Genomic DNA, 11776 nt, shown 5'->3' on the forward strand with positions numbered 1-11776 from the left:
TATACATAAAGTTCGATTGATTGATTACCAGTAATGCAATTCCGAATATTACTACATGTCAGATACTTCGACTACAAAAAAAAAAATTGCTAAAATCATTCATAAGGTGTCTCTGTTTTTGTCACTACCTGTATGATCACAATCATGACCTTTCAGTTGATGGTTGGTTTCCCTATTTGTGTTTCACTGTTGTGTCCAGCAGGTGGAGCTCTACCATCAACAACTGAAGTTAGTTTGAACCACGCTGTGTAACCAAAGGTGAAGGCAAAGAAACCCTTCAAGATATGTTTTAATAGAGAAAAAGTGTTTCCCTGTGATTATAAATTATATATATATATATTATATAAGGTTTTTTTGTATTTTCAAAGTACATGGAATTGCACCTTTCAAGTTTCTTGAATATGTCAAAGAATGTTGATGCTAAAACCTCCTGATGGCTGTACAGTTTCTTCTAGTATTCCTACTGCTATCAGCTTAAATAACTAATATTGATACATTTAAACAGGTGAAAATAGAGCTGTCCTCTTAGGCAAAGCTCTTTACTTTCAGCTGACAAGTATAATAATAAGATCAACCTGAGCCTGCAGCTGGGGAGGGTCCCAGTGCTCTGGAAGACTTCATGTCTCATCCCGGTTCCCAAGAAAAAACACCCCAGGGAGCCGGGTGACTTCAGACCAGTGGCAGTGACATCACACATCATGAAGACCTTTGAACGGCTGCTGCTACATGTCCTCAGACCCCAGGTTCACCATGCACAAGATCCACTGCAGTTTGGATACCAGGAGAAGGTGGGCATGGAGGATGCCATCCTCTATCTGCTCCACAGGGCCTCCTCAAGGTGAGCGGCGCTGTGAGAATGCCGTTTTTTGATTTCTCCAGCTCCTTCGACACCATCCGGCCTCTCCTGCTGAGAGACAAGCTGACAGAGATGAGGGTGGACCCACGCTTGGTGACATGGATTACGGACTACCTCACAGAGAGACCACAGTACGTCAGACTGAAGGGTCACATGTCAGACACGGCGGTCAGCAGCACCGGAGCACCACAGGGGACCGTGCTCTCTCCCGTCCTCTTCACCTTGTACACATCTGACTTCCAGTATAACTCCGGGCTCTGCCACATGCAGAAATACTCAGACGATACTGCGATAGTTGGCTGCATCAAGCATGGACAGGAGGAGGAGTACAGGAGCCTGGTAGAAGACTTGGTGCAGGACCAACCATCTGCAGCTGAACCCTCCAAGACCAAGGAGATGGTGGTGGACTTGAGAAGGAAGAAACCACATCTCCAACCTGTGTCCATCGAGGGGGTCGATGTGGAGGTGGTCAGGACTTACAAATATCTGGGGCTGCAGCTGGATGACAAGCTGGACTGGACAGCAAATATGGACACTCTCCACAGGAAAGGACAGAGCCGTCTGTACTTCCTGAGAAGGCTGGGGTCCTTCAACATCTGCAAAAACTGCTGCAGATGTTCTACCAGTTTGTGGTGGCCAGCGTCCTCTTCTATGCTGTAGTTTGCTGGGGAGGAAGCAGCAAGAAGATAGACGCCGGTCGACTGGACAGACTGGTGAGGAGAGCTGGCTCAGTGGTGGGCTCAGACCTGGACTCTCTAGTGACAGTGGCAGAAAGAAGACCCTGGACAAACTGCTGTCCATACTGGACAACGCCCGCCACCCTCTGCACAACACCTGCATCGGGCAGAGGAGTGTGTTCAGTGGCAGACTGCTGTCCCAGCCCAGCTCCACCAACAGACTTAAAAACTCTTTCGTCCCCATCGGACTGTACAACAGCTCCTAGTCATGGCAGGGAGGACTATAGACAAAAGAACAATTTCTACCTCCATCTGCACTGTTTACTGTGGCTACTGTGTTATAAGTTATTTTAATTTTACTTCTATTTTAATATAGGTTTAATGTATATTTAATTGCATGTATGTTTCGTATGCTATCTACAGATCAATATGCTAATGTCAGAGGCGATTATGTGTGTTTTTGAAACAGACAAAGAATTCTTACACATAATTTTTGGGGAGCATCATATAATCAGCCCTGCATTCAAGAACTGGGTATAGTCCGCAAAGTTATTTTATTTGTTGTATATGTGTGTATCTACATTAAATAATATAATTACTTTTACTAATATTTAATAATAAAAAATGTAATATAACTTAAAGTTAAATTCACCTCAGGGCCCACTCTAAATATAAATTTAGATCCAATTACCTAATTTAGTCTCATTAAAATATGCTAAACTATCAATTTGGAACTCTGATTAATAATAAAATTAATAATGCTAACCAATATTACCATCAATATATAGTAGGTTGAAGGATTGCGTGTGGTTGTGTTTAAGGCCGAATAAAAATATATGCATGTGATCTGTGTAACGGTGCAAAGTTAAAAGGAGTCAGCACGCAATGACGGTCTATGTGAAGCATAAAATTACTAACATTTAAGCGTTGGCAGAGAACTACAGCAACACAATAACCTCACATTAAACGATCACAGCAATAAACCTCACTGAAAAACCATCACTGCATATACATTGTCCTGTGCTTAGCCAAGTAACATTACAGTTAGTGGAGAGCGGGTTGTGTTGTCCCACTGTCAAACACTTACTGGGCAACGTACATCACAGTGGTTTTACTGTCATAGCAAAAAAAAAAAAAAGATTGGCCGCATATTTTTGTATTAAATACTCTTAATATTTTACGTCATTGCAGTTTTAGACTGTTGAATAGAGCGCGTATTTTTTTACTGCCAGAGCTTTTGAAACTCCGCCTGTGATTGCTTAGTGCTCGTTGCCTCTAGGCATAGATTGAATATTTTCTGATGTTGGATTTTACTTTTAATGTAATGTTTGCATTTCCTTCTCCACAACATGAAGTTAGTTCCCACAGAGGCAGAAACACCGAACGGGGATGCAGCTTTCAAAAAAACCAATATATAACCCCTATAAGGTTGCTCCATGACTCAAAAAGAATACATGAGAGCTGTTGGTGCTTTGTATACTTTATGCATTTAGTGTGTACATTTGTCCGTATGTTTACTACCTTTTTTAAAGCAACCTCACAGGCAGTGAGTGTACAGGGTTTAATCAAGTTAACCATAACCTCCAAGACAGTTTCCACTCCAACAATTGCACATTTGTTCAACACTAAAAGAAAACTTTGACTTGTTTCTTCAGTGTTACTTATATTCACTAAACTAAACCAGATTTTACTGAACAGTATTCTGTTATGGAATAACAGGTTGTGTACAGATATGCCACAAGAGGAGGTTAATGGAATTTATTTGTGGTACAAGCTTTTAACAAGAATTCACAATAATAGCTCTTAAAGCTGTACAAAACACTGTCACAGATGCAAAATATGTAGTCAAGACAACGTTATTTCTGGTGTAGGATCTGTAATTTAGTGAAAAGTCCTCATGACCTGCATAACGTGAACTCATGCGGACTGATCAATATTCCAGGTCCTAGCACGACCATGTAAACTACAGCGTGGAACTGTAGTTCCAACGCACCAGCTCAGGTGGTAGATTGTCTTTAAACAAAGAGAAGTAAATATACAGAAAAAGGGAAGTTAAGAGAATTAGATCTAACATTTGACCAAACAGCATCAAATTTTGGGGGGGAATTTGTTCCCCCTTGTGGACATTGCCTACCCGTGTGTCTAGAGCACCCATTTTGAGATTTTGAATCGTTTGTCATCCAAGAGGGGCTTCATTTGGTTATTTTAAAATAATCTTGACATTTTGAAAGACAATCCAGGTCTTTGAGCAGCACAGAAAAATTCCTTTCACCTCCATTTTAAAATGGCACAGAGGCAGAAATCTTGGACACAGCTAAGAACGTAACAGAATCTGTCTGCATGGATCAATAACACTACAGAGAAGTGAGTCAATCTGTTGTGATTTGGGTAAACTGACTTTGCATTCTGAGCAACACATGCAGGGAGCTTAACCCTCAGCACAATGCCAGCATCCCACTCACTGAGTGAGGATGCACACGAACTGATTGGTCCAACTCTCTATCAAAAAACATATAAAGCCCTTGTCTTTATGAATTATCACACTTTGTATAACTTATTTGCATGTTGTTTCGATCCAAGCAACATCTAAGCATCGCTTTTGTTCAGCAAGTTGCTGGGGTCATTTGAATAATCTTGTGTGTGGCATCTCACATCTTTTAGTCTGTTCACACAACAACCAGACACATTTCTAGTTGGATGAACAGTTGAAAAGCATTTTAACGTCCCCACTGGGGCAGGAGGAGGAGGACGACAATGTGGGGCTTTCTAGAAGCACTTGCGGTGGACGATGGAGGGGCCGGACTCATCATACTCCTGCTTGCTGATCCACATCTGCTGGAAAGTGGAGAGGGAGGCCAGGATGGAGCCGCCGATCCAGACGGAGTACTTCCTCTCAGGGGGAGCGATGATCTGGAGGTGAGGAAAGAAAAGGGAGGTGTGACCAAAAACAAAAGATCAAGAACTGCAATTATTTCAAACCCAAATTCATACTACATCTGAATTCTGCAGCAATGTTTTGCAGTTGATTTTAATACTAACAGGAAATGAAGCAAAACTAATGTCAGCTGTTGCAAATATCCAATCCATTTTGATTTTAGGCAGCTTTGTGCAATGCATCATGGTACCATGTGTCCAAATGCAAAAAAAATATTCCAAATAGAGAAGTTTAAGCAACTGATAATGTAGCATTAAACTGTATATTCAGAAGTGTCAGTTCTGAAGGTTTACAGATCAAACTCCCTACAAAAAGATCAAAGACAAGCTTGTCCACTGGGGGCACTACAACTATAAAGACAGTCAGGAGACAAATAGGTTTTATTATGGTTCTACTAAACCATTTCCAGAAAAATGGGATTCAATTTATCCCAAATGAAAAAAAAAAAAAATAATAATAATTTAGCTGTACCTTGATTTTCATGGTGGGTGGGGCCAGGGCGGTGATCTCCTTCTGCATGCGGTCAGCGATGCCGGGGTACATGTGGTGCCGCCGGACAGCACAGTGTTGGCGTACAGGTCCTTACGGATGTCCACGTCGCACTTCATGATGCTGTTGTAGGTCGTCTCGTGGATGCCAGCTGACTCCATTCCTGAACACACGGATGAAACAAGTTTTAGTGTTTGATTCAACTGTAATGTTCTTTTCTAGCACACAAGACCAGAAACTGCTCTGAAGAACCATGATGATGCCCTGAAGACTGCAGAAAATAGACTCAGAAACTCTGTACAAGAGATTTGATCAAAATAACCTTAACTGCACAGCCTAAAACAAAGTTTATCTCATGAATACATTTTGTATGAATTCAAATTACAATAAACTAGAATAAAAGTTACTTAAAAATCACCCTGACAAAAATAAAAATAATTCAATAGCAGAGAGAGACAAGGCGGCAGCCAAGTCCAGACCGCATTCTGGCAATATAATATATCCATGTAGAAATTGTGGTAAAGTGTCAAGTTCGCACAGCCCCAGTCAGTGTTTGTTTCAAAAGATTTGCTTTAGTGATACCGTTAACGCTCATTACCCACCGATGAATGAAGGCTGGAAGAGAGTCTCGGGGCAGCGGAACCTCTCGTTGCCGATGGTGATGACCTGTCCGTCAGGAAGCTCGTAGCTCTTCTCCAGGGTGGAAGAGGAAGCTGCCGTCTGCATCTCCTGCTCGAAGTCCAGAGCCACGTAGCAGAGCTTCTCCTTAATGTCACGCACGATCTCACGCTCAGCTGGTGAGGGTTGAAATGATTGCGTTACAATATGACAAAGTTAAATATTCAGAAATATTACAGCCGTTCAGGAGTTTGTCTTAAGTTGGGCCTATACTGTTTATTTTAGGTAAACTCGTACCGGTGGTGGTGAAGCTGTAGCCTCTCTCAGTGAGGATCTTCATCAGATAGTCAGTCAGATCTCTGCCAGCCAGGTCCAGACGGAGGATGGCGTGAGGCAGAGCGTAACCCTCGTAGATGGGCACAGTGTGGCTGACACCGTCACCGGAGTCCATCACAATACCTGCAAGACAAAATAAAATTTTATTAATTAAAATGAAATCTGCAAGCAGCATTGGGCGGGCCCTCGCACGTTCAGCGCATCGGGGTGTGAGCTCTGCCAGTGCGGCTGTGAATCTGCTACATGCGTCGGACGCTGCATGAAAGGTGTTATGTCACTTCCTGTGTCCCCTTTGTGGCGCTACATAGCACTTGGCGCTATTACTAGAAATTAATATTGGCTTGTAGATGTGTTTGGGGTGGGGCAGTTTTGTTCAGATGTGAGCATGTACACTGAAGTTACAACTTCCTGTGTCAAGACAAAGAGTTGATCTTTGACACCACGGACACACCCATTGACGAAAACTCAGAAAGCACTTATCGTCAATGCCTTTAGAAGTCACAGCAGAAATTTGAAGTTGGTCGGACTAAATCCCTAGGAGGAGTTCGTTAAAGTACAGAGGGTGCAAGTCATCCAAAAATTGCCGTAAAATTCAAAATGGCCGACTTCCTGTTGAGTTTAGGGTATGGGTTCTTGGCTTTTTTGTGCGTCTTGATAGGATCCATGTCCTCAGAAAATTTTGTGCACGTAGGTTGAACGCGCCCGAGAGGCTAGCACGGTTCGTGCTTGGGCCCCAATTACAAAAAAGAAAAACTTGGTGGTCATTCTGACCGTGGTTCAACATCATGGCCATTATTGAAATGTCTTAAGAGCCACTACATGGGGCAACATGACTAGACAACTAAGGAAATAATTTTTTTTTTTCCCCCTTCAAAGCAGAAAGTCTGTCAAAAGCCAATTTGTGGCAAATTCAGTGCAACAGCTCAGAGATTTGTGGTCATGTCTGACTTCTCACCTGTGGTACGACCGGAGGCGTACAGTGACAGGACGGCCTGGATGCCCACATACATGGCAGGACAGTTGAAGGTCTCAAACATGATCTGGAACAAAGAGAAAGATGAGCGTCACTGTGGAATCCATAACATCTGAAGACCTACCAACTAAAACCCTGCAGCTCGTTTCTACTCGCCCTTCCCTTTTTCATAAAAGGAGCTGTATTACAAGTTAGAATTCTGACTACAGAAATTAGCGTACATAAAGTACAGATGTTAATGTCTCAGTCCAGAGAGGCTGATCAGTTAAAGTAGGGCAGTATGCCTTTCTGCAGTGGACTGAGTCTTCTTTCTTCTATTCCTTAAACTCACTGCAGTAAGATCATTGTCAAAACAAACGTGTAGATTCTGAGCATTTGTTCCAAACACCCACCTGCGTCATCTTCTCCCTGTTGGCCTTGGGGTTGAGAGGAGCCTCGGTCAGCAGGACTGGATGCTCCTCAGGAGCAACACGGAGTTCGTTGTAGAAGGTGTGATGCCAAATCTGCAGCAAAGGACAGCTGTTAGTTCAACTAATTAGCAAAAATACATGTTGGGGTCAAGCTTTTAATTTGGATATTTTCAGTAGTGGAAAGTAGGTAGAATTTCTAAGTGTAGGCATTTCCAGTAAATGCTATACTGCATTTCTCCACTGCAATTTACTGGGCTCTATATTCCACTCCATCCGTTGGACAGCTGCAACTACTTTGATCAATTCAACTTCCAAATACATTGAGTAGTAGCAGTTATAGATTAACATGTACTTACGTACTGCTGGTAGCTTAAAGTGTAGTAACAAATCGTCAAGAACTTTCCATGGTTGGTTCAGCATTTATACTTACACACGTAGATTTGTCTGCCATTTCATGATTAAATGTAAATACCGTAATACTAGTATAGTACTGCTAACTCTTGACAAGTTCTTGGCAATTTGTTATTAAACATTAACAGTTTGAGTCACAGTTCTCAGGCTGCTTTCTGATTAAAATGCATGCTTATTAAGCGCCTGGTGTGCAACCATGTCATAATGTGCTGAGTGACGTCTTCACCTTCTCCATGTCGTCCCAGTTGGTCACGATGCCGTGCTCGATGGGGTACTTCAGGGTCAGGATGCCTCTCTTGCTCTGGGCCTCGTCTCCCACGTAGCTGTCCTTCTGTCCCATTCCCACCATCACACCCTGCACACATACAGAAACACACCTTTACAGTCACATGTTACACTGCATCTGTCGGTGTTGGAGATGCACAGGTGAGGTTCATGCATGGTGTCTGTACCTGGTGTCTGGGGCGGCCGACGATGGACGGGAAGACGGCGCGGGGGGCGTCGTCTCCGGCAAAACCGGCCTTGCACATGCCGGAGCCGTTGTCAACAACGAGAGCAGAGACCTCGTCTTCCATTTCTGAAAGAACACATTTAGATTATTTCTCTCCCATAACAAATCCTGAGTAGAGTCGCCCTTCTTCCTTGTAGTACTTGCCATTTGTGTTGTTTCTGTCATTAATGTTTTGCAATTATAAATCTGCATACCAAAGTACAATATTTAATCATAATTGAAACAAACAAATATAAAACTGTAAATGTTAGAAATTTAAAGAAAAGTGTCAGAAACAGGATGTGAGGCTGTGCAACTTTCTGTAACCTCCCATCTCAGACGTTGTGCAACACTTCCTTTGAAGTGATGACACCTTTCAGTGTGAAGACAGCCTTGTTGTTACAGAAGCTCATCAGCGCTGAAGCTCCCTGATGAGTTTGACGTGAAGATGAACTCTGCATGTTCCTGTTCTGTTTATCTTAATGCTAATTTACTCTGAGTCAGAACTGAAACTAGTCTTACTATGTACAATCTTATGTGTTTTCACCCCTGCAGCCCACACTGGGTAAGTGTAAAAACCACTCCTGTTTAGGAAGCTCTACAGACCATCTCTCTACGCGGTGCAACATGCATTTAAAAGACAACGTTTTAATGGTTGAACTGCACCCTTTTTAAAATACAGTGCGAGATGAGTCAAGTTAGCAGCAGCTTCTGTCTGAGAGAGACAAGTTACTCAAGCTTTAAGAGGAAGGTGGTTTTATTTTGTTGAGGTCTGAAACAGGAAGTGTTTGAAGGGGAGCAGCCCTTCCCCCAGGGCATCCTTTTTAACACTCTAAATAAGTGAACTGAAACTACAATAAAAGTGTCTGTTAGAATTTGTTTTAGACTTAACTTGCATTAGATTTTACTCAATTAAGTCTTTGTTTATAAAGTTCTTGCTGTAGTTTCTTGACGCACTACAGAATATTTCCTCATTTAACTTGCCCACACAAAGTGACTTCACAAGATAAAATGTGATTACTTCCTTAATTTTAATCATTTTCTTTTGCATATTTTGTTACATACATAGTTTGTATAACTACTAAGTTAATTTACCAGAACCTCTGCTGCTCCTCCCTGTTAACATAACGGATTTATTCTCTTTTCTCCTTGAGTTAACATCGTCATACTTGTAGAAGTCTTGTCATATTTTCCCCCACACACGATTATCTCAACTAACCGTTCAAGGACTGCGACCGTTTGTGACTAGATACCTTATAAGAAAGAGATTATTCTTCGGGATATTCAATCTTTGCATCAAACCCCTGAAAACTAACCGTAACAACTTCACATGTTGTTTCCTGCATCACGTTAGACCCGGTTTCTTTTTCAAAAGGCTGTAAAACTCTGACACAGATGCGTTTCTAAAGCAAAAAGAAAAGCTCCACCATCCTGTCAACACCCGCCTGCCACACATCCGAAGAGTTCAGCCGGATCAATAAATCCGTGTACTTTCTTAAACTCCGCTGTCGGTCAGCTTTGTGAGATAAAACAGCTTGAAAACACGCTGCTGGTTCTTACCTGTGCAGGTGAGTCTCCGGTGTCTGTGGGTGAAGTCTTGAAGTGTCTCTCTGCCCGGCTGTGCTCGGTGAATGCAGTTTCAGGAGCCGAACCGCACCGGTTTTATTCGCGCTCGCGGTACCGCTGGCGTTGTCCATAAAAGGTAAGGATGTCTCAGCTGGCGCTCTCATTGGTCCAGGTGAGCAGGTTTCGTCTGCTTCTCCCAGCTCGCGTCCTGATTGGCTAGAAAAGGCATCTGTCACGAGGGACAGGACGGATGTAAACCAAAATAAAAGATCATGAAGTTGAGCTTTCAGTCGGAGCATGAGAGTTTTGATTGGCCCGTTAGACTGGAAGGTTAAGTGCTTAAGTTTGTGCATTTTATATGTGTTCATTCTTCAAGTTATCAGCCTGTAAAGCATGGCAGTTCTTCCTTTATAGTAATATTGATCAATATTCATAGTATTTATCAATATTTCCATGTTTTGGGAGATGTGTGTTATTTGTAACATGGTTGTATTGAAATAAATAGTGTTTTGAAGAAAAACTCCCAGTGAATATCAACATGTAAACAGTAAACATGGACACAGTTGTACAATAATGGTTTTATTTTATTTATTTTTTTCACCACATTTACAGTTACAGTTGTAGACCACTAGAAGTTATTCAGTCGCATCATAAGCTGCAGGATGATTTTGATGTTATCAGCATTTAAAATATAGATTCTCTACCATTTGAGGGTAAAAATCTCATATTTTCCTTTATTGCAGCTCCATTTACTCTGTAATGGTAACATAAATAGGTACATTTATAAGAAATTTCTATTCCTTAGCTTCTGACTTTTTTCATTTTGAGTTATTCCTGTTTCACTTTGGATATGTTATTTTAGGTGTTTTTTCTTCTGGAAATATGGGGAAGATAACTGGTAGTTTCCAAGAAGAGAAGTGGCAATAATCCAAAAAGTTAAAGCATTATCAGCAAAATGTAATTGCAGTATTAAAAGTAAAAGTACTCATATCCTTGTCAGTGTTTTACTGTTACATATAATATTTTATTTTCTACTGATGCATTTAAAAAAAAAATAGGGTAACTAGCTGTGAATTAAACATAGTAAAAATGTGAAATATTTCCTGCTAAATTTAGTTGAATAAATATATGTAGCAGAAAATGCAAATACTCAAGTAATTGAAAATTATACATTTCTTGAATAGTAATATTTACAGTACCTTCCACCACATCTAAACTACTGAAGCCCACCAGGGCCCTCATCATGCCAGCTGATTAAGTGTTGCATTCATTTCAAAAATATATTCACACAGTGAATCTGGAGCTCTGGGGCCCGGTGGCAGTTGCCCAATTTTCTCAGCTGATAATCCGGCCTTGATAGAAGAGCTTGTCACCACATCCAATGCCAAACTGTCAAATAACTTACGAAAACTGTGACAATCTGTCAGTCAGGGGCCAGGGAGAGGTGATATGCGGATTGACGTGCAGTCAGGCTCGGGGTCACTGTAATAACACGGTCAGCATCTTAAACAACAAGGTCACCAAGACGCAAAGACTCTGTAAGCTACTCTTTCATCTCGTAGCCCCGTTAGCTTGAATTAGCTCCTGCATGGCAGCATTAATAATAAATAAGCTGTCTCCTTAATCATCCTTTATTTGCAACAACATTTACTTTCTCTCATTGTTAAGTTACTTGATACAACAAAACAAATTCCTTTTTTAAAAGCATTTTATCCTCTGCCTTTTACCTTTGATAAATATATAAATTACAGCCATGTAAGTGTCTGAAATCCTAATTTATTGCTCACTATAATGAATGTTTGTCATGTTGGAAACAGTAAAGAAGTGGGCGGTGAGATTTCACTCACAACAATAGTGTTTTTTAAATTTTACTTTAAATCTCTCGGAGTCGTGTTTGTCAGGTTCTTCATTCTGCCGGCTGTGATGTTATCTGATGTTAAAACAAAAGGCTGAAAACAGAAACTTCAGTGTCAGTCGTTGTAGTTTCGTTTTTCAAGCTGCAAGTAAATCCTTCA

The 11776-nt window shown here is 41.4% G+C and overlaps 1 pseudogene; it reads right to left on the bottom strand.

Moving 5' to 3' along the window:
• Positions 1-3276: 3276 nt before the first annotated feature.
• Positions 3277-9911, bottom strand: LOC119891580 (annotated as a pseudogene).
• Positions 9912-11776: the final 1865 nt, after the last annotated feature.

This window comes from Micropterus salmoides, unplaced genomic scaffold (assembly GCF_014851395.1).
Source record: "Micropterus salmoides isolate LMB-PRFRI ecotype aquatic unplaced genomic scaffold, ASM1485139v1 Ms_hic_scaffold_7, whole genome shotgun sequence".
Classification (NCBI taxonomy): domain Eukaryota; kingdom Metazoa; phylum Chordata; class Actinopteri; order Centrarchiformes; family Centrarchidae; genus Micropterus; species Micropterus salmoides.